At 41.5% G+C, this 19,747-nt stretch overlaps 1 protein-coding gene across 1 annotated transcript in view; it reads left to right on the top strand.

Moving 5' to 3' along the window:
* LOC126252100 (facilitated trehalose transporter Tret1-2 homolog) overlaps positions 1 to 19,747 on the top strand; it is a 67,420-nt gene that overhangs the window by 644 nt on the left and 47,029 nt on the right. The gene's annotated exons all lie outside the window — the stretch shown is intronic.

Below are 19,747 nucleotides of genomic sequence, written 5' to 3'. Positions count from 1 at the left end.
TTACACACACTGCCAGATTAAAAAAGTGAAATACTCCGACGACATGCTCCGATGGCACTGTAACTTCGTGTGTATGCGCATCAGTAGCGGGTATGTAAATGATTACAGTTGCAGTTCTCTGTGACAGGTAGAATGTCCACCAGAGTCCATTCCTGTAGTCCGTGTTTAGTGTTGTTTCCAGGCCCGGTAAGGCCTATAAATAGCATAAACATCAGATTTTAAGTGATCACCGTGAATGACGAGGAGATGCCACGTATTCGTGTGAGACAGCGTTATCAGCACCTGATTCTGAAAGCACGATTTTAGAGAGAGACCTCATTGTGGGTCTCTGTTCCCCTGCGTGGACAAATAATGCTATATGAAGTTCTTTGTGGGATTTGAATGCGATAGTGCCCCGATGTTGGAACGCATGGGAACGTGATGGGAGGCACATCTGTCGTCAAAGTTCCAGTCCAGCACGTCTGATCGCACATGGCAAGACCACCGTACTGCACACCAAGAACGTTGTAACCCATTCACATCTGCATCTGCCATTCAAGAACAAGAAATGGACTCCCTTCAACATTCTGTCTCAACCCTCATCATTGCTCGGAGAGTAGCAGCAACCGCACTAGGCAGTTACCGTCCCAGGTGCAGTGCAGGCTGCCATTAACATTGGAGTAATGCCATGCCGATGAATGGCACCGTGTTGTGTTCAAGTGTGCATTATAGTTATGCTGTACGTTGAGCGACCATTGTCACTGAGAATGGCGACAATACGTGAAGAGGTCCAATTCTTCCAACGTTTTGGAGAGGCACAATGGTGTTACTCTTGACGTAACTGTATTGCAGCCATCAGGTATGACATCAGAGCATGGCTGGTAGTAATTGAGGGATCTCTCAAGGCACAACGGTACGTCACGGACGTGCTGCGTCCCCATGTGTTACCTCACAAGTGACAGTATCGTGCGGTCATTTTTCAACAGGGCAATGCTCGTCCGCACACGGAAATTGTCTTTATGAAATGTCTGCGTCATTTTGAGGTACTCCAATGGACAGCAAGAAACGCAGATCTGTTCCCGATGCAGCATGTGTGGACTTCAACTCCGTCTCAGTGTCAGTACCGAAGATACGAACGACCAGTTACGACGGTTGTGGGACGGCTTGTCTCATGAGAGGATACGATAGCTGTATGACACCCTTACCAGCTGAACCACACCAACCATCCAGACCAGAGGGATTGCGTCTGCTGATAAGTGTGCAAATTCCTTGTAAATTTGACTGGATTTTGTAATCACCGCAACAGCAGATACCTTTTGAGCCCGTTAAGTGTTACGTCGTTATTTCGTCCTCTTCTGCGTGCTTCGTTTTCTTTCTAAGCCAGCGTATATTATATCCTGTTCTAGTTCGATACGAATCTCAAGTTTATCCGAGAAATCGAGCTGCAAGGTTTTACGAACGATCAGCAGTACCACATGAGAGCGCCAGCCATCGAACATCGGCACAGCTGCAACCATCTCAAGCGCAATAAGAAATGTAGAACTACATTAGTGACGAAAGCAGTGAAAGGTCCAACAGTGGCATAATCACTACGTAAAAGGCACCCAACCCAGGGCCTAATTAACTTCATCACCAACAATGAAGGCGAGATGCGTTTTGTGTGTGTAAAAACTATTAAGACTGAGCGTAATTAGAATTCCAAGTTAAATTGTGTGGTTACCTCTACTAGCCACGACGAGTAAATTCTTAACACACTGCCAGAAAAAAAAAATTATTTCGTTTCCAGCGTATTCAAAATTTATTTTTGCAACACTGCGTATGGAATACATGAAAGGATTACATTTGCAGATCAGTAGCACAAGAGGTTCTGAGCTATCAGGTATCGACCCATTCCCAAACACTCGTAGTAGTGTGTGGTGTAGACTCAACGGGCGGCAATGCAGGCGCTGACTCTGGCATTCAGTCGATCGTATAGATGGCGAATACTATCCTCGGATACGTTTTACTACGCCTGCTCGACCTGTTCACGTATTTCCGTAAGAAATGTTGGTCGGCGAGTCGCACGAGTCGCTTCTCGTCCCATCAAATCTTACAAGTCCGGAGATCTTTCTGACCAGGGAGGTTGCTGCGCGTCTTCCAGATCACGTTGAGTTTCGCGGGCAGTGTGTCGGCGAGCATTATCCTGTTGGAACAAAGAACGGGTCTACAAAATTCTGCAAGTACCGAGAGCTGATTAGCATCCCCTCCAGATACACCAAAGGTGAACGAGAGTTGTAACTTATCGCACCCCAAGCCATAAGGCCTGGGGTGAGACCAGTCTGTCTCGGACAGATACACTCTACGAGACAGCGCTAACCAGTTCTGCATCGTACACGCTAACGACAGTTAGTTGAGTGCAGGCAGGATCTGCTTTCATCGCTGAAAACAACTGCGCACCATTCTACGAGGTGTGGCTAGAAAAAAACCGGACTAGTACTGGTGAAACAATAAAACGAATGCAATAAGGCTGAAAGTCGCGTGGCCTGTCACGTGACTCTCGCTCCGCCTACTGCTCGAGTTTCATCTGCCTCCTGCACTCAGTCTGCCCGTGGCGTCTGTTTTAAGTAGTTGACGTTTTGTCTGTGCGTCGGAAAATGTTGAGTGTACAGAAAGAACAGCGTGTTAACATCAAATTTTGTTTCAAACTAGGAAAATCTGCAAGTGAAACGTTTGTAATGTTACAACAAGTGTACGGCGATGATTGTTTATCGCGAACACAAGTGTTTGAGTGGTTTAAACGATTTAAAGATGGCCGCGAAGACACCAGTGATGACACTCGCACTGGCAGACCATTGTCAGCAAAAACTGATGCAAACATTGAAAAAAATCGGTAAACTTGTTCGACACTTTCCTTGTCAACTCCTGTTAACTCAGACACTGCTCTGATTGTTAAACGGCGATCTTGTCGAACAAGTTTACCGATTTTTTCAATGTTTGCATCAGTTTTTGCTGACAATGGTCTGCCAGTGCGAGTGTCATCACTGGTGTCTTCGCGGCCATCTTTAAATCGTTTAAACCACTCAAACACTTGTGTTCGCGATAAACAATCATCGCCGTACACTTGTTGTAACATTACAGACGTTTCACTTGCAGATTTTCCTAGTTTGAAACAAAATTTGATGTTAACACGCTGTTCTTTCTGTACACTCAACATTTTCCGACGCACAGACAAAACGTCAACTACTTAAAACAGATGCCACGGGCAGACTGAGTGCAGGAGGCAGATGAAACTCGAGCAGTAGGCGGAGCGAGAGTCACGTGACAGGCCACGCGACTTTCAGGCTTATTGCATTCGTTTTATTGTTTCACCAGTACTAGTCCGGTTTTTTTCTAGCCACACCTCGTATCTTCCAAATGATCCTCTGTCGGCACCTGACGTGCTGCACACGTCGTTGCTCTGGCGTGAGTGGAATATGGGTTAGGGGTTACGTGTCCGTTGCCCCATTGCTGAAAACCGGTTCGCAACAGTTCGCTTTGACACGTCTGGGCTCACAAGCCGTCTTATCTGTCCTGTGGTCGATGTACCACCTGCCACTGTGCCCTTACAATACGACGATAGCTGTCAGTGCTGCGTGGACGACCGGAACCTCGTTTGCGGGTATGAGAATGTTCACGTGACCACTGATACCAGCACCGTTGCACAACTAACGCCGCACGGAGTGGCCGCGCTGTTTGAGGCTCCATGACACGGATTGGGCAGCCCCTGCCGCCAGAGGTTCGAGTCCTCCCTCGGGCATGGGTGTCTGTGTTGTTCCTAGCATAAGTTAGTTTAAGTAGTGTTTAAGTCTAGGGACAATGATCTCAGCAGTTTGGTCCCTTAGGAACTCACAAACACACGCACACATATACAACTGACGCAGCACGTCCAACGTGTGTCGCAATTCTCCGAAAGGATCATCGCGCCACTGGGAAGGCCACAATTTGGGACCATTTTAGATTCGCTCATTTGGTTGTAGAAGCCATTAGTGTGTCTCTGTGGCATAGTTGGCTATTCCTTCACACGACTGCCTCATACCGAGCCTTCTGGTTGTGAGCAGTCCTAATTAGAGGGTAAACAGTGGAACTCTGGTAGCTATGCCACTACGCTATCTGTTGGCGGGCGACGTTCAAACCATCATCAGAACACCTACTCCCCCCCCCCCCCCCCAAGTGGCACATATCGTCATCGGATCAAAACTGACTTGTCTTTCCAGTTGTACTAATTTTTTTTTCCGGCAGTGTATATTATCACCTCCAAATGAACAACAAGAGTATGCATAGTAAGGGAGAGTGGTGCTTGCAGCAGCGTTCGGTTTGATGACCAAGCTAACGTTTATCTGAAAAATGGTAAAGTCGTAAATTATAATAAAAAAAAGATTTCTGTTTGGAATCTTTTCTCTGGAGCTTGTCTTTCGATGTGTTCCATTTTACAGAGTAAGACATTCGATTCTGTCTGCAGCGAATGCCTTAGCCAAGTATAGGAAAAGTTGTCATATTAATGGGATTACGAAGGTTACCCCGCCGGCCGCGGTGGTCTAGCGGTTCTGGCGCTGCAGTCCGGAACCGCGGGACTGCTACGGTCGCAGGTTCGAATCCTGCCTCGGGCATGGGTGTGTGTGATGTCCTTAGGTTAGTTAGGTTTAAGTAGTTCTAAGTTCTAGGGGACTTATGACCTAAGATGTTGAGTCCCATAGTGCTCAGAGCCATTTGAACCATTTTTGAAGGTTATCCAGAACAAGTTTACACACCACATCGTAATCCAGCTGGTTTAACCGAAGATTGCTGCTTACTGAGTCTTGTAGTGGGAGCTTCCAGTATCTCGAGGCGCTTCATAAGAAGGTGCTCCAATCAAGCCTTTAATCTGGGCTTCTGATAAGGTGCTACATATTGTCCAATGTCGGTAGTGGATTCATTCGTCAAGTATGAAGATCGGTAAGGCAGATCAGTGAGGTGTGATTTAATTTCAGGTTGTTATGAGCGCTGGAAGTCGATAAGACCACTGCTAACACAGCACTTCAAGTCCATTGATATAGAGGTCTCAGTCCCGATTCCAAAATGGAAACATCCTACCGTGAGTCAGTACGTACCTTCATTATACCTCAAATTAGTATGCAGATGGATGATTTCGTACAGTGGACCTCATATAAATGAATATCGTGTTCTAGCATCGATCTTGCACTGGCTTACTTGGCAGTCCAATTCGAATTGGCTTAAATCCCAGATGTCAGTTCATTTAACAGCAGCCAGACTGATGATTTCTGACAAATGAGATGCTCTGTCTCTTAGGTGCTGAGGGTATTAAAACTAAACTCCGCACGAACAGACCATGAAGGCCCAACGCTACCTACCGACCGCCGTGTCTTCCTCAGATCAGAGGCGTCACTGGATGCGGATATGGAGGGGCATGTGATCAGCACATCACTCTCCCTGCCGTATGTCAGTTTTCGAGACCGGAGCCGCTACTTCTTGGTCAAGTAGCTTCTCAGTTTGCCTCACAAGGTCTGAGTATATCCCACTTGCCAACAGTTCTGAGTAGACGGAATGGTCACCCATGCAAGTGCTAGCCCAGCCCGACAGCGCTTAACTTCGGTGATCTGACAAGGCCGTTGGCGGGTTTCCCAAATGCCGCCAACTAAAGGATGTGCCGTGAGGGCCGAGACTTGGCGAAACTAGTCGCTGCTAGGACTATAACGCCCACTACATGTTATTGACATGTATCGGCACCGATAACAGAGGATTGTCACTGCGGATAGATGAGCAGTACTGCATTAGATCACGCGCCAATTTAGTACTGAAACAAGGAAGAGCGTGAGCATTTAAACAATATCCACGCTGTGAGATTCAGAAACCATCGTGCTGCATTTGTACTTCTGTTCACAGTACAGCACGGAGCACAGAGATTGGCATATGCGCAAGAACACCTGAGCTGATGTGTTGTGATACATGCTGGTAAGCATTGATGGAAGGATGTGAGAACGTCGAAAACGATATATGTAAATAGGAGTCCGTTCAGGCTGTAACCTCCCCCTCACTTATCGACCTTAATGACAGTGAAAAATTAAACCTCGTGTACCTAACGGAAATTTGAGAAAAAGCAATCGTCACCGAAGTCAATTTGTCGGTAAAGAGGGAGGAAAGGGTTACATCCAAATGAAAGGACAAATGCAAATGAAACTGGTGGAAGTTAATTTTGAAAAGGGGTAAAGTTAATAAAGAAAGTAAATGTGCGGCAGTTACGTTAACAATTAACTAGAGGTAATTAGATATTTGAGATTTGGGGGACATTACGGTCGCCAGTCCTAAGGACAATTACTATAGTAACTGAAAAATGAAAGGTTATTACACATATAATTAGCACTAGAAGCGTGGAAACTGAAGGTTGACACGTGTAGTGTGAAAACTGAAAGTTTGTCAGAAGTAATAAATTTCGCTACACTCTGACTTAATTTAGCAAAAGAATTAATAAAACCGGAAAATCGAAAGTTAATTTAGTGACTGAAGTTAATAGTGAGCTTTCTTTCTGAAGCACATCGAAATTCAGTAAAATACGGTTAGTCTTGGACTACCTCAACAATCATTTCAAAAGCTACTTGAATCTACGCAATTTAGAAATAAGAGATTTAATTTTGAACTTGAATTAAATGATTCTGAACAATTAACAATAGTAAAATTTAGTACGTACCAAGTTGAGCTGCAGTCACAGATAAGCTAAAATACGGTAACAAAACTCGTACTCTTAATTTGTGCTTGTGTAAGCTAAATATTGTAGCCAGCTATGAATACCTTAACTGAACTTGAAAATTAAAGCAGTGAAATCGAATGATGCTGGCGTTTGAATTTCAACGACACTCGGGTTCATTCCGGAAAAGGAAGGGACCCTGCTTGGTAATGCAATTGGGACAATGAGCAACAAACGTTCATGCTAAGTTGCTGTAATTTTGTGATGCAACAATTTTAAAAAGCTGAAACGCTGAGGTCTGCCATACAGTTCTAAAACTTTACGTGCTTCCAGTCTTCCTTGTTGGTTGATTGAAGGTTTGAAGCCGTCGATCGAGGAGGTGGTAACAGTCACTCATTGTCGGCCGTCGCTGTTGCAAAAGCTGGATGTCGGTGCGCCTTCTTCTCGACACGGTCACCAGACGAAACGGGCTCTTGATGTGCGCCAGCTAATGCTTCCCGTCCGCGACACCATGTCAGAAACTATCATCGCAAGTAGAGCGCAATTACATGCTGCCAAACACCGAAAGCGTGGCAACTCGCGGGAGCGCCACACAACACACCTGCTCCACTGCACCACCTCAGCCAGACTCTCCCTCTGCCCGCGCTCCACGCGACAGAGTTAACACTACCAAAGATCCTAAACACTTTCGTTCTCCACACGACCTATCGATGTATTCGTTCGATACCATAGTTTTCCCTAGGCCAGACCCAGCGTATAAATACAAATAATATTCACCAAACAAACCAATTATAAATCGACATAAATGCATATATATACAAATAGTAAAACAATTACAATATATAAAGACACGGAAATGTCATATCTTGAGGTAACAAAACAAGGAAAAAGAACTATAGTACAATAGATGGAAATAGGAGGATATGCATTTCCGGCGTTAAAAGGCTAGAGACGGGATAATTCCGCTGTAGTAGATGTTCACAGTGGTTGCAGGAAAATGATCCAAATGTCCATTGGGCTATCATATTTTTGCCTTTGTTGAACCACAGCATACCTTAAGCGGGCAAGTCATCGCCCATAGCATCGCTGCCAGATTGTCTGAGAAACACACAACAACCATTACGGTGCTCTCGCGCCTTCCTTCACATTATTCACATTACTCACTTTCTTGCAGTACATTTGCACCCTGAATTACGCAAAGATAAAAGGTTTCTGGAACGTTACTCTCTGAGAAGCTTTCAGTTGAAATTTTCATCAATATCCACTTCCTTTGACGTATTCTACAAATTTAGTAACCCCATTCATATGGTACATTAATTGTTGGTGTTATTCTGTTCGTCTTACAGTACTTAATATACTGTCCTTTCTGAAATTAAGGGAGAGTTTATTTGCAGAGAAAGACTTATTAATTCTTTGATAAAAGTTATTAAAATTTCTTCTTGTTCTGTCGGTGTAATTGGATAAATTATAATGCCTGTATCATTTGGAACCATGGACCTTGCCATTGGTGGGGAGGCTTGCGTGCCTCAGCGATACAGATGGCCGTACCGTAGGTGCAACCACAACGGTGGGGTATCTGTTGAGAGGCCAGACAAACATGTGGTTCCTGAAGAGGGGCAGAAGCCTATTCAGTAGTTGCAGGGACAACAGTCTGGATGATTGACTGATCTGGCCTTGTAACATTAACCAAAACGGCCTTGCTGTGCTGGTACTGCGAACGGCTGAAAGCAAGGGGAAACTACAGCCGTAAATTTTCCCGAGGACATGCAGCTTTACTGTATGATTAAATGATGATGGCGTCCTCTTGGGTAAAATATTCCGGAGGTAAAATAGTCCCCCATTCGGATCTCCGGGCGGGGACTACTCAAGAGGACGTCGTTATCAGGAGAAAGAAAACTGGCGTTCTATGGATCGGAGCGTGGAATGTCAGATCCCTTAATCGGGCAGGTAGGTTAGAAAATTTAAAAAGGGAAATGGATAGGTTAAAGTTAGATATAGTGGGAATTAGTGAAGTTCGGTGGCAGGAGGAACAAGACTTTTGGTCAGATGGTTACAGGGTTATAAATACAAAATCAAATAGGGGTAATGCAGGAGTAGGTTTAATAATAAATAAAAAAATAGGAGTGCGGGTTAGCTACTACAAACAGCATAGTGACCGCATTATTGTGGCCAAGATAGACACAAAGCACATGCCTACTACAGTAGTACAAGTTTATATGCCAACTAGCTCTGCAGATGATGAAGAAATTGATGAAATGTATGACGAGATAAAAGAAATTATTCAGGTAGTGAATGGAGACGAAAATTTAATAGTCATGGGTGACTGGAATTCGTCAGTAGGAAAAGGGAGAGAAGGAAACATAGTAGGTGAATATGGATTGGGGGGAAGAAATGAAAGAGGAAGCCGCCTTGTAGAATTTTGCACAGAGCATAACTTAATCATAGCTAACACTTGGTTCAAGAATCATAAAAGAAGGTTGTATACCTGGAAGAATCCTGGAGTTACTAAAAGATATCAGATAGATTATATAATGGTCAGACAGAGATTTAGGAACCAGGTTTTAAATTGTAAGACATTTCCAGGGGCAGATGTGGATTCTGACCACAATCTATTGGTTATGAACTGCAGATTAAAATGGAAGAAACTGCAAAAAGGTGGGAATTTAAGGAGATGGGACCTGGATAAACTGAAAAAACCAGAGGTTGTAGAGAGTTTCGGGAAGAGCATAACGGAACAATTGACAGGAATGGTGGAATGAAATGCAGTAGAAGAAGAATGGGTGACTCTGAGGGATGAAGTAGTGAAGGCAGCAGAGGATCAAGTAGGTAAAAAGACGAGGGCTAATAGAAATCCTTGGGTAACAGAAGAAATATTGAATTTAATTGATGAAAGGACATGCAGCTTTACTGTATGATTAAATGATGACAGTAAGATGAAATAAGAGGTAAGATACTGCGTGAAGAGTTCGACAGAGCACTGAAAGACCTGAGTCAAAACAAGGCCCCGGGAGTAGACAACATTCCATTAGAACTACTGATGGCCTTGGGAGAGCCAGTCATGACAAAACTGTACCATCTGGTGAGCAAGATGTATGAGACAGGCGAAATACCCACAGACTTCAAGAAGAATATAATAATTCCAATACCAAAGAAAGCAGGTGTTGACAGATGTGAAAATTACCGAACTATCAGTTTAATAAGTCACAGCTGCAAAATACTAATGCGAATTCTTTACAGACGAATGGAAAAACTGGTAGAAGTCGACGTCGGGGAAGATCAGTTTGGATTCCGTAGAAATGTTGGAACACGTGAGGCAATACTAACCTTACGACTTATCTTAGAAGAAAGATTAAGAAAAGGCAAACCTACGTTTCTAGCATTTGTAGACTTAGAGAAAGCTTTTGACAACGTTAACTGGAATACTCTCTTTCAAATTCTGAAGGTGGCAGGGGTAAAATACAGGGAGCGAAAGGCTATTTACAATTTGTACAGAAACCAGATGGCAGTTATAAGAGTCGAGGGGCATGAAAGGGAAGCAGTGGTTGGGAAAGGAGTGAGACAGGGTTGTAGCCTCTCCCCGCTGTTATTCAATCTGTATATTGAGCAAGCAGTAAAGGAAACAAAAGAAAAATTCGGAGTAGGTATTAACATTCATGGAGAAGAAGTAAAAACTTTGAGGTTCGCCGATGACATTGTAATTCTGTCAGAGACAGCAAAGGACTTGGAAGAGCAGTTGAACGGAATGGATGGTGTCTTGAAAGGAGGATATAAGATGAACATCAACAAAAGCAAAACGAGGATAATGGAATGTAGTCTAATTAAATCGGGTGATGCTGAGGGGATTAGATTAGGAAATGAGACACTTAAAGTAGTAAAGGAGTTTTGCTATTTAGGGAGTAAAATAACTGATGATGGTCGAAGTAGAGAGGATATAAAATGTAGACTGGCAATGGCAAGGAAATCGTTTCTGAAGAAGAGAAATTTGTTGACGTCGAGTATAGATTTAAGTGTCAGGAAGTCGTTTCTGAAAGTATTTGTATGGAGTGTAGCCATGTATGGAAGTGAAACAAGAAGAGAATAGAAGCTTTCGAAATGTGGTGCTACAGAAGAATGCTGAAGATAAGGTGGGTAGATCACGTAACTAATGAGGAGGTATTGAATAGGATTGGGGAGAAGAGAAGTTTGTGGCACAACTTGACTAGAAGAAGGGATCGGTTGGTAGGACATGTTTTGAGGCATCAAGGGATCAAAAATGTAGCATTGGAGGGCAGCGTGGAGGGTAAAAATCGTAGAGGGAGACCAAGAGATGAATACACTAAGCAGATTCAGAAGGATATAGGTTGCAGTAGGTACTGGGAGATGAAGAAGCTTGCACAGGATAGAGTAGCATGGAGAGCTGCATCAAACCAGTCTCAGGACTGAAGACCACAACAACAACAACATTTGGAAAACGTTCAAGGAGTGCTTTATGTTTTTTAAGATATATTTTAAGTGGAAGGTCATTCACTTGTATATTGTTCATCATTACTCTACCGCCAAAACTGGGATGTTGTTGAAGGATATTCACTCTGTATTTTAGTAAAAGTGACCCGAGATTTCCTGTCGCTCGTTACAGAGTAATTGCCCTTTTGTGTGACGTACACATGTTGATTCTTATTCATGTTTAAAAACCTCCGAAAAGACATAGATGACACACAGACAAGCAGTTTAATATAAGACACATGGGGCCGCAAATGTCGGGGAATACCCCAAACGTGGATAACAAATGTTTAACTGTGTCATCACCAGATGGCGTACCTCGCCGCACGTGCAGCGGTTGACTCTATCGCCCCTGATCCTTCCAAGTCAAATATTTATGTCGGTGTCGCTCCAGGCTTATGTGCGCGACTTAGCGCATGGGGCTCGGGGTTCGAGTCTTGCATCTGTCAGGCTGTATTTTTTCCATTATGCCAGACAGTTGTGTGTTCACACTGAGGTGAGATTTATTATTTTATTATCGCTCTCCTCGTCTCTGCTGGTTTATTGCAAAGTGCAGTACAACAAAAACCTAACATATTGCGACACAAATAAATGAGTGTAAAAACTTAGAAAAAAGGGAAATAAAATCAAAAGAAGAACAGCTTTTACTAGGTACAGGACAGTGATTTTGTAACTTCTATGTTTACAACAGATCGCATGTACAAAAGGTATTCGAAATTTGCACCGTTTCCTCTAATACAGTATTGCGTTTTTGAATTATCCCTTCACCGCGCCACCTGTGACACCATATGTTCAACATTTGTAAGTAGGCTGTTTAGGTTTTCTTATTGGTAACGCCACGTAGCGCTCTGTATGAAAATCACTGGCTGTGCTGTGTGCAGTCTGTGGCTAGTTTGCATTGTTGTCTGCCATTGTAGTGTTGGGCAGCTGGATGTTAACAAAAAAATGGTTCAAATGGCTCTGAACACTATGGGACTCAACATCTTAGGTCATAAGTCCCCTAGAACTTAGAATTACTTAAACCTAACTAACCTAAGGACATCACACACACCCATGCCCGAGGCAGGATTCGAATCTGCGACCGTAGCAGTCCCGCGGTTCCGGACTGCAGCGCCAGAATCGCTAGACCACCGCGGCCGGCGGATGTTAACAGCGCGTAGCGTTGCGCAGTTGGAGGTGAGCCGCCACCAGTGGTGGATGTGGGGAGTGAGATGGCGGAGTTTTGAGAGCGGATGATCTGGAAAGAGACAGTAAATTTGGAAGACTGCATGTCATGAACTGCTATATATATTATGACTTTTGAACACTATTAAGGTAAATACATTGTTTGTTCTCTATCAAAATCTTTCTTTTGCTAACTGTGCCTATCAGTAGTTAGTGCCTTCAGTAGTTTGAATCTTTTATTTAGCTGGCAGTAGTTGCGCTCGCTGTATTGCAGTAGTTCGAGTAACGAAGATTTTTGTGAGGTAAGTGATTTGTGAAACGTATAGGTTAATGTTAGTCAGGGCCATTCTTTTGTAGGGATTTTTGAAAGTCAGATTGCTTTGCGCTAAAAATATTGTGTGTCAGTTTGAAGCACAGTCTTGTATAATTGTTCTGTGGGGACGTTTCATATGTCGACCCTTAGCCGAGGATACCTCACTGGAATCTTCTGATTTTTTCTTGTAGTTTGTGTAATTAGTGTAGCTATTGTTTATTGCTATCGCGTAATTGTAGAGAGAATCTCCTTTGTAGTTGTAGTCTTTCATCGTTGTACAGTAAAACAGTTGTGGCATGCATATAGATTTGCACCAAGTATTTCGCAGCTGCGCTTGCGATTAACTAGATATTATTTTCAGTGCTATGTTAATGTGTTTTCTTATTTTTGCTCTTCAAATTGTGATTTTCTGTGTTATCCTGTGAAATACTGTGACAATTATGGCGTGTGAAAAACGTAATACTTGGCTCCAAAGTAAACTGAGAAATGACAGAGAAGACAAAAGCAGTGTGTTAGCGCCACCGTGTAATGAATTAATTAATGTTCAACATAGAAATTTGGTAATTGAGCATAGGGAAATAGAGCGGGCGGCAAACAATGGTGTAGACAGTGAAACAATTAGTGAACAGGGAAGCATTATCGATCGATCGGTCGGCAACAGCTCACCTCAGGAATCCGAAATGACAGAACACAATATTGCAACTACTGTAGACTCAGGTTTTGGGTACTCACCGTTTTCTCAAATAAGTCGAGACACATTTTCTGCTTGTCAAAATGTAAATGTTGCCGGTGCAAATGCACTGCCGAAAAGCATAGAGGAACAGATTCCAGACACTAATACATTACTATAGCAATTAATGCAGCAAATGAAACAAAATCAGACAAACACAACAACAGTTAGACACAATGGAACAAAATCTTCAAAAGTTAGACACAATGGAACAACACCAGAGACAAACAGAGCAACAGTTACACACAATGGAGCAAAATCTTCAAAAGTTAGACACAGTGGAACAAAATCTTAAAAAGTTAGACACAATGGAACAAAATCTTCAAAAGTTAGACACCACGCTTGAACAAACACGTGAAGATTTAACTACTGAGTTACATAACATCGAATCTAAATGTCAAAAAGTCTGTAATGACGTAAAAACACAAATTTGTGAGCTTTTCCAACCTATTTTTTCGCGTCATGAAAATGCATTACGGAATCACGAAGCAGCCATAAAAGAACTGCAAACTATTGTTCATGAAAATCACGACACCTTGCAAGCTAAAACTTACTCAGTTGCATCTACCGATTCGGTTACGCAACTTGCAAAAACTCAAGAAAACTTAAAGGACACAGTGGATACGATTTCAACACAAATGGACACTCTGAAACTTGGTTCAGAAAAACACACTGAGGAAATAAGTACACTATCGGAGAAAGTAGCCGAACTTTCGGATCAGTTCACTAACTTATCTGCAAAGGTAGATGATGATCTGAATGACACAAGACCTGTAGCCATCACTGACACAGAAGAGTTTGAACAAATTAAGAAATTCAAACAAAATCAGAATCAAATTAATACGCAATACAAAAGAGAAATCCGGGAAGTACAAGATCAGTTGGCACAAGTAATACAAAAATTTCATATTTCAGAGGACACTCGCGCTCCAACACGGGAAGAGGAACTTAGAAATACGGAAAAGCCACAAAATAATAACACAGGGCATTTCGGAAATTATGAAAGAAATTGGCAAGGTGCACCGAATTTTGAGATGGAACCGCCGACACGATGTAACAATGACCGATATGCTACTCGCTGACAAGATGATTTTGACTATAAGCTGCTCATTACTACTCGTAAATTCAAAACATTTAAGAATTCTGCCAACGACATTCATCCACAAGCGTGGCGCCATCAATTCTCTCATTGTTTTCCTCCCAACCGGTCATTGGAGCACAGGTTAGAATTTATGTGTGGCTACTTGGAGAATGAACCAGCTGTAAGAATGCGATCGGTCATTCACGATTGTCACAATGAAGGAGATTTTTATCATGCCTTCCTCTCAGCATATTGGTCTCAAGCTACACAAGACCGAGTAAAACATAGCATCATAATGATGAAACATTTCGAACAATCTGAATTTTCCAGTCTTGTGAAATATTTTGAAGACATGTTGCACAAGAATCAGTACCTGTCAAACCCATACAGCCCCTCAGAACTCATCCGCATTTGCTTAATCAAATTACCTGAACATTTACGACATATTATTTTAGCAGGACGTTGCAAAGACGACATTGAAGCTTTTCAGGAACTGTTACAAGAACTGGAAATTGACACTGACAATCGCGGAACGCGAAAACAGGAGCACAACAATTATAGGTCACATCTGTCACAATTCCGCGATGAAAGAAATAATAATTGGACACGACAAGGCTATTCTCACAACACATATCGTGACCAAAACAGACACCACCCGTATGACAACCGTTGGCAGAGTAGTAATAATTACAGGGAAAGATCACCTCTCCGCGGTAGTGACTATCACAGAGACAATCAGAGAAACAGACAATATGGGAACCAAAATAATTATTATCAAGGGAGACAGAATAACTTTAGACGCAACAGTTCAGCGCACAGTTACGATTCCGGGGGAAATTCTCCACCACATGACTGACAAAAAAGAAACTATGTAAACTACCGACAAAACGACAGACCTGAATTCCATCAGAACTGGCGAGCTTCAAACAGGGCAGGGCCTTCTCGTCAAGGTGAATTTGTAGAAGTTAGGTCTCCTAATCCCAATAACGACGCGCGCCAACAAAGACAATGACTCGCACCGCAGGCAGCCGCGTGCGCCAGCTGGCTCAGAGAAAAATAACATAGGCGCTAACCTTGAGAAAACTTCCAGTATTCTTTACCGACGTTTACCACATGATAATTGCATTCAAGTTGAAACTCTGAGTACTATGAAGAGTAAAGGATTACACCACATTTCACATGTAAAACCGTTTCTTGAATGATAATCTGCTTTTTAACTTTGTCTTTGCCATAAAATTTTTCACTTCACACTACTAGTATGCTTTGTCACACTGATAAACTGTTAACATGTAACAATGTTTTGAAGTTAAATATCCAGTCAAGAACCAAGAGAACTTATTTAAACAGAAATTACGAATGCATTGTTATTGGGAACAGACTATACAGTGTTATTGTGTGTGTACATTCTTGCTTGTTAGTTGCACGATTTCGTAACGACTATAAGACTCACATATTTAGAACATTTACCAGTACTGCTAATGAACTTTTAATGCAACATTTTGGTTTACTTGAAAATACATTCTGAATTTAAAGTACTTTCTGTGGGATACCAGATGACACAGTGGTTAGTTTATGTGACAGCTACACGATTTTATCACGACGCTACTAATGAGTGACAATTTACAATGTTGCTTTTGCGGTGTATCTGTTTTATATCTGCACAGTTTTTCTGAATTCTTCTGTAAAGTAAAACATGTTTTACTTTTGTGGTATAGCTACAAGGAGACAGCCTTTTCCGTAGGACAACAATACGTTACAGCACAGTACTTACTTCATCACGGCAATAAGCGTAATAACTAAGATATCTATACGCAAAGCATTTCACTTTTGTGTATCATGAGGTAAGTACATTGACTTCTGCAGAACGATAACTACGACACTTCCACAGAGATTATCTCACAACAAGACGCACAGTTTAGCGCAACAGTACTCGTATTTGAGAGATTAATTTTGTACTTAAGCCATTTATTTTTCAAGATTTGTGAATTACAAAGAAAGTTTTCCATGATACATTTCATTCCATTGCTGTAATCTGTAACACACGAGGGTATAATTACATTAATCCTCAGGGGGGTACACACTTACCTTGTGTACCATGTGTTTGGCAAGCACAAGGAGCCCTAGCTAATATGGTATTTGCTTATACAACTTTACACATCGGTACCATATTTCTCTAACACACAAATTACACAGCTATCTCATTATTTAACTGAGAGATAAACATTTTTTTTACTACATTAGTGACACATGTTTAAGCAATTACACAGTTGGGTAACTTCACACTTACGAAATTGTATTTTGTCTGTATTTTGTGAACTGTTCATATTTTTTCGGAACCATTGTGATACTATGAGAGCTTTGAATGATGTATTTGGTAAGAGAGCATGATTTTAAAGTACGTTTGAGGTAGATGACACTATTGAAATGAGCAGAGAATTTTTTTTAGGTTTTGACATTATTGCAGAAAGCTACGACGTTTTTGAGATTTGACTGAGGTGTTATGATGTTATTTTTACGACGACGATGTGTATTATGCAGTTGAGGTATGTTTATGATCAATAAGATGATGCTACCGTATACGAGGAATTTGATTATGCTACGTATTTATTATGATGAAATATTGAAGAATTGTCGACGAATATGTATATGTGCAATAGGGTAAGGACTAATGAGTAGTGGTTAGGGACTCTGATTTGTGGAAAAGATGTTGGAAACCAAGAATCGTACTTTAAGAGTTATGAAATGTGTGTAAATGTGTGAATGTATCACAATGCCTTCGAAAATTTTTTGCACATTGTTATATTCATAGGATTTTGTTTCTACACATTTGTAACGTAAATTTTCGACCTGTGAAATTTTCATATGAGACTGTCACTGTAGTGGAAACTGGTGTCGTAAATATTTCGATAAGAAAGTTAAGTGACCACCTGCACGTAATGCGTCGTGGGCACCCAGCTGGGCAACAGTCGCCTGGAAAAAAGCCATTAGTGTGTGCTTTTTCAGAGGCACAGGTGGAGAAAAAACAGGCCATTATCCTCGCTATTGACATTCCTTTGTAGAAAGCATCATAAATGCGACACCCTCAAACTTGAAAACATGATTACACTGTAGAGTTCTTAATTTATGATATTTACTGAAATGAAATGATGAGAAACATTTCATGTCTATTGTCTTGCTAGTACAAAGATTGTTTACTGCATTATGAAATGCCATATGGCTAGTGAATGACGTTTCACGCCTTGCTTTGCCCATTTTGTTTAATATCTAGTTCCTAGCTGCACTGCAGCATTGGTTAAAATAAAATTTTATAGATGTACTAATATAAATATTTTCTGTCTACAGATCGAGTAAATAATAATTTTTTTCAAAAAAATGAGGGAGCACAAAAAGACATTTACCTTCACAGGAACTGCATACATAATTTTCTTTTCAAGTACTTGGTAATTTATTTTGTAGAATAAGTTGTGGTGCACCACTTTAATGACATAGATATTAAGATGTGAATAGACATTTCCCTTATCTGCATTGTTGTCTCTACTGTAATATTTTTCTGCTTGAGCTCTGTCATATTTAGATATAATTTATTGCATTTGCTTCTGCTGTTTGCCAGGCATAATGTTACTGAATTTGACTTTGTATTACGCTGTTAAGCCAGTTTTACTACGGATTTATTTTTCTTGTTTGCTGCACAGTGCCTTATATTAGTTGTAATATTGCAATTGCTTTGCCAATTTGAATTTTTTTGTCATTGATGTTTGTGTTAATTGTTTTGTGCTGCTGCATTGCCTCGTCCCTTAGTATATATATCTGAGCTCAGTAGATTTAAGTTAGCTTAAGATGGGGTAGGCCATATAAGAGAACAAGTTGTGATGAATTGGAAGAAATACATTGAGAAGCTATAAGAAAATGGTTTGGCCAAAACAGTATTTTGAAATAAATGTGAATAGAATACAGAAAGGAGGTATAGGTAGGACTTTTTGGGAATAATGAAGAACGAAGGGAGATCTCCAAGAAGTAAAGAATGTTTTCTTTTGCAAAATACTGCAGTAAAACAATCCCTGTCCTTTCCCCTTGTGTTATTACACTTTGTGAATTTGTGTTTTTCTTGTCTTTATGTGTTTAGCTAATAAGATTTACGTTGTAGAATTTTTCTTATAATGTGTTATTTACTTTGTAAAGATGCTTAGACATTATTTATTCTGTTTTGTTTTAATGCTCATGTGTGAAGTTGATGTTTCAAAAGTTATTCTGATCTTTTATGTATGAACTTATGTCATAATTCCTGTAACACTGATGTATATGTTATTTCGATTCTTTTGTAAAGCTTGTACTACAAATGTTATCTGTATTGTTATGTTCTTTAATGATGTATTCTGTACCTTTGTAATTGTATTCTTATGTTATAAAATTGTAATTGACACCAGTTCATCAAATTAAGTAACTTGTAAGTTCCATTTCACTGCACACGTTTTTGTTGGTCATAGTATATGGACAATATGTGAGAAGTAGGGACTGTTAGTGTTTGCACGTGTGTTAATAATTCAGCAAGGGACTGGATAACAGCACTGCTGGTCCTAATGACAATTCCAAAAACTTTGTGAGTGCACAAGGGATGGTTATGGATTTGCTATATTCTCTGCAAGACTCTTCGATGGTGATTGTGCACCTGCACAGTCGCAACGGATGGCTGCTAGCTGTCTCTACAAGGACTACATTGGGGCTGCATCTTTCATGGCCCACCAATACCATTATTTCTACAAGGACTACAGTGGGTCTACACCTTTGATGACTCACCAGTACCATTATTTCTACAAGGACTGCAGTGGGTCTGCACCTCTGGTGGCCCACCAATACCGTAATCTCTACCAGGACTACAGTGGGTCTACTCTGTGATGACCTACCTACCAATATTCTTCAAAACTTCGACTGACTCTGCTGTGGGTTTGCTCTGTTGTGGCCCATTACCCGTCTGCATGTCAAGAGTCAGCACTGTCTTTCCGTCGGAAGGACAACACTACTTCTTCAAGACTGCATATGCCGTCCGCGGTGGTCTAGCGGTTGTGGCGCTGCAGTCCGGAACCGCGGGACTGCTACGGTCGCAGGTTCGAATCCTGCCTCGGGCATGGGTGTGTGTGATGTCCTTAGGTTAGTTAGGTTTAAGTAGTTCTAAGTTCTAGGGGACTTATGACCCAAGATGTTGAGTCCCATAGTGCTCAGAGCCATTTGAGCCAAGACTGCATGTAAATCAACTACTTCCGTGTGCATTCTCTTTTACTGCTCAGACTTTGAGAAAAACACTGCAAT

The sequence above is a fragment of the Schistocerca nitens genome, chromosome 4 (assembly GCF_023898315.1).
Source record: "Schistocerca nitens isolate TAMUIC-IGC-003100 chromosome 4, iqSchNite1.1, whole genome shotgun sequence".
NCBI lineage: Eukaryota > Metazoa > Arthropoda > Insecta > Orthoptera > Acrididae > Schistocerca > Schistocerca nitens.
The sequence above is the reverse complement of the archived record's forward strand: the minus strand, read 5'-3'. Positions and strand labels throughout refer to the sequence as shown.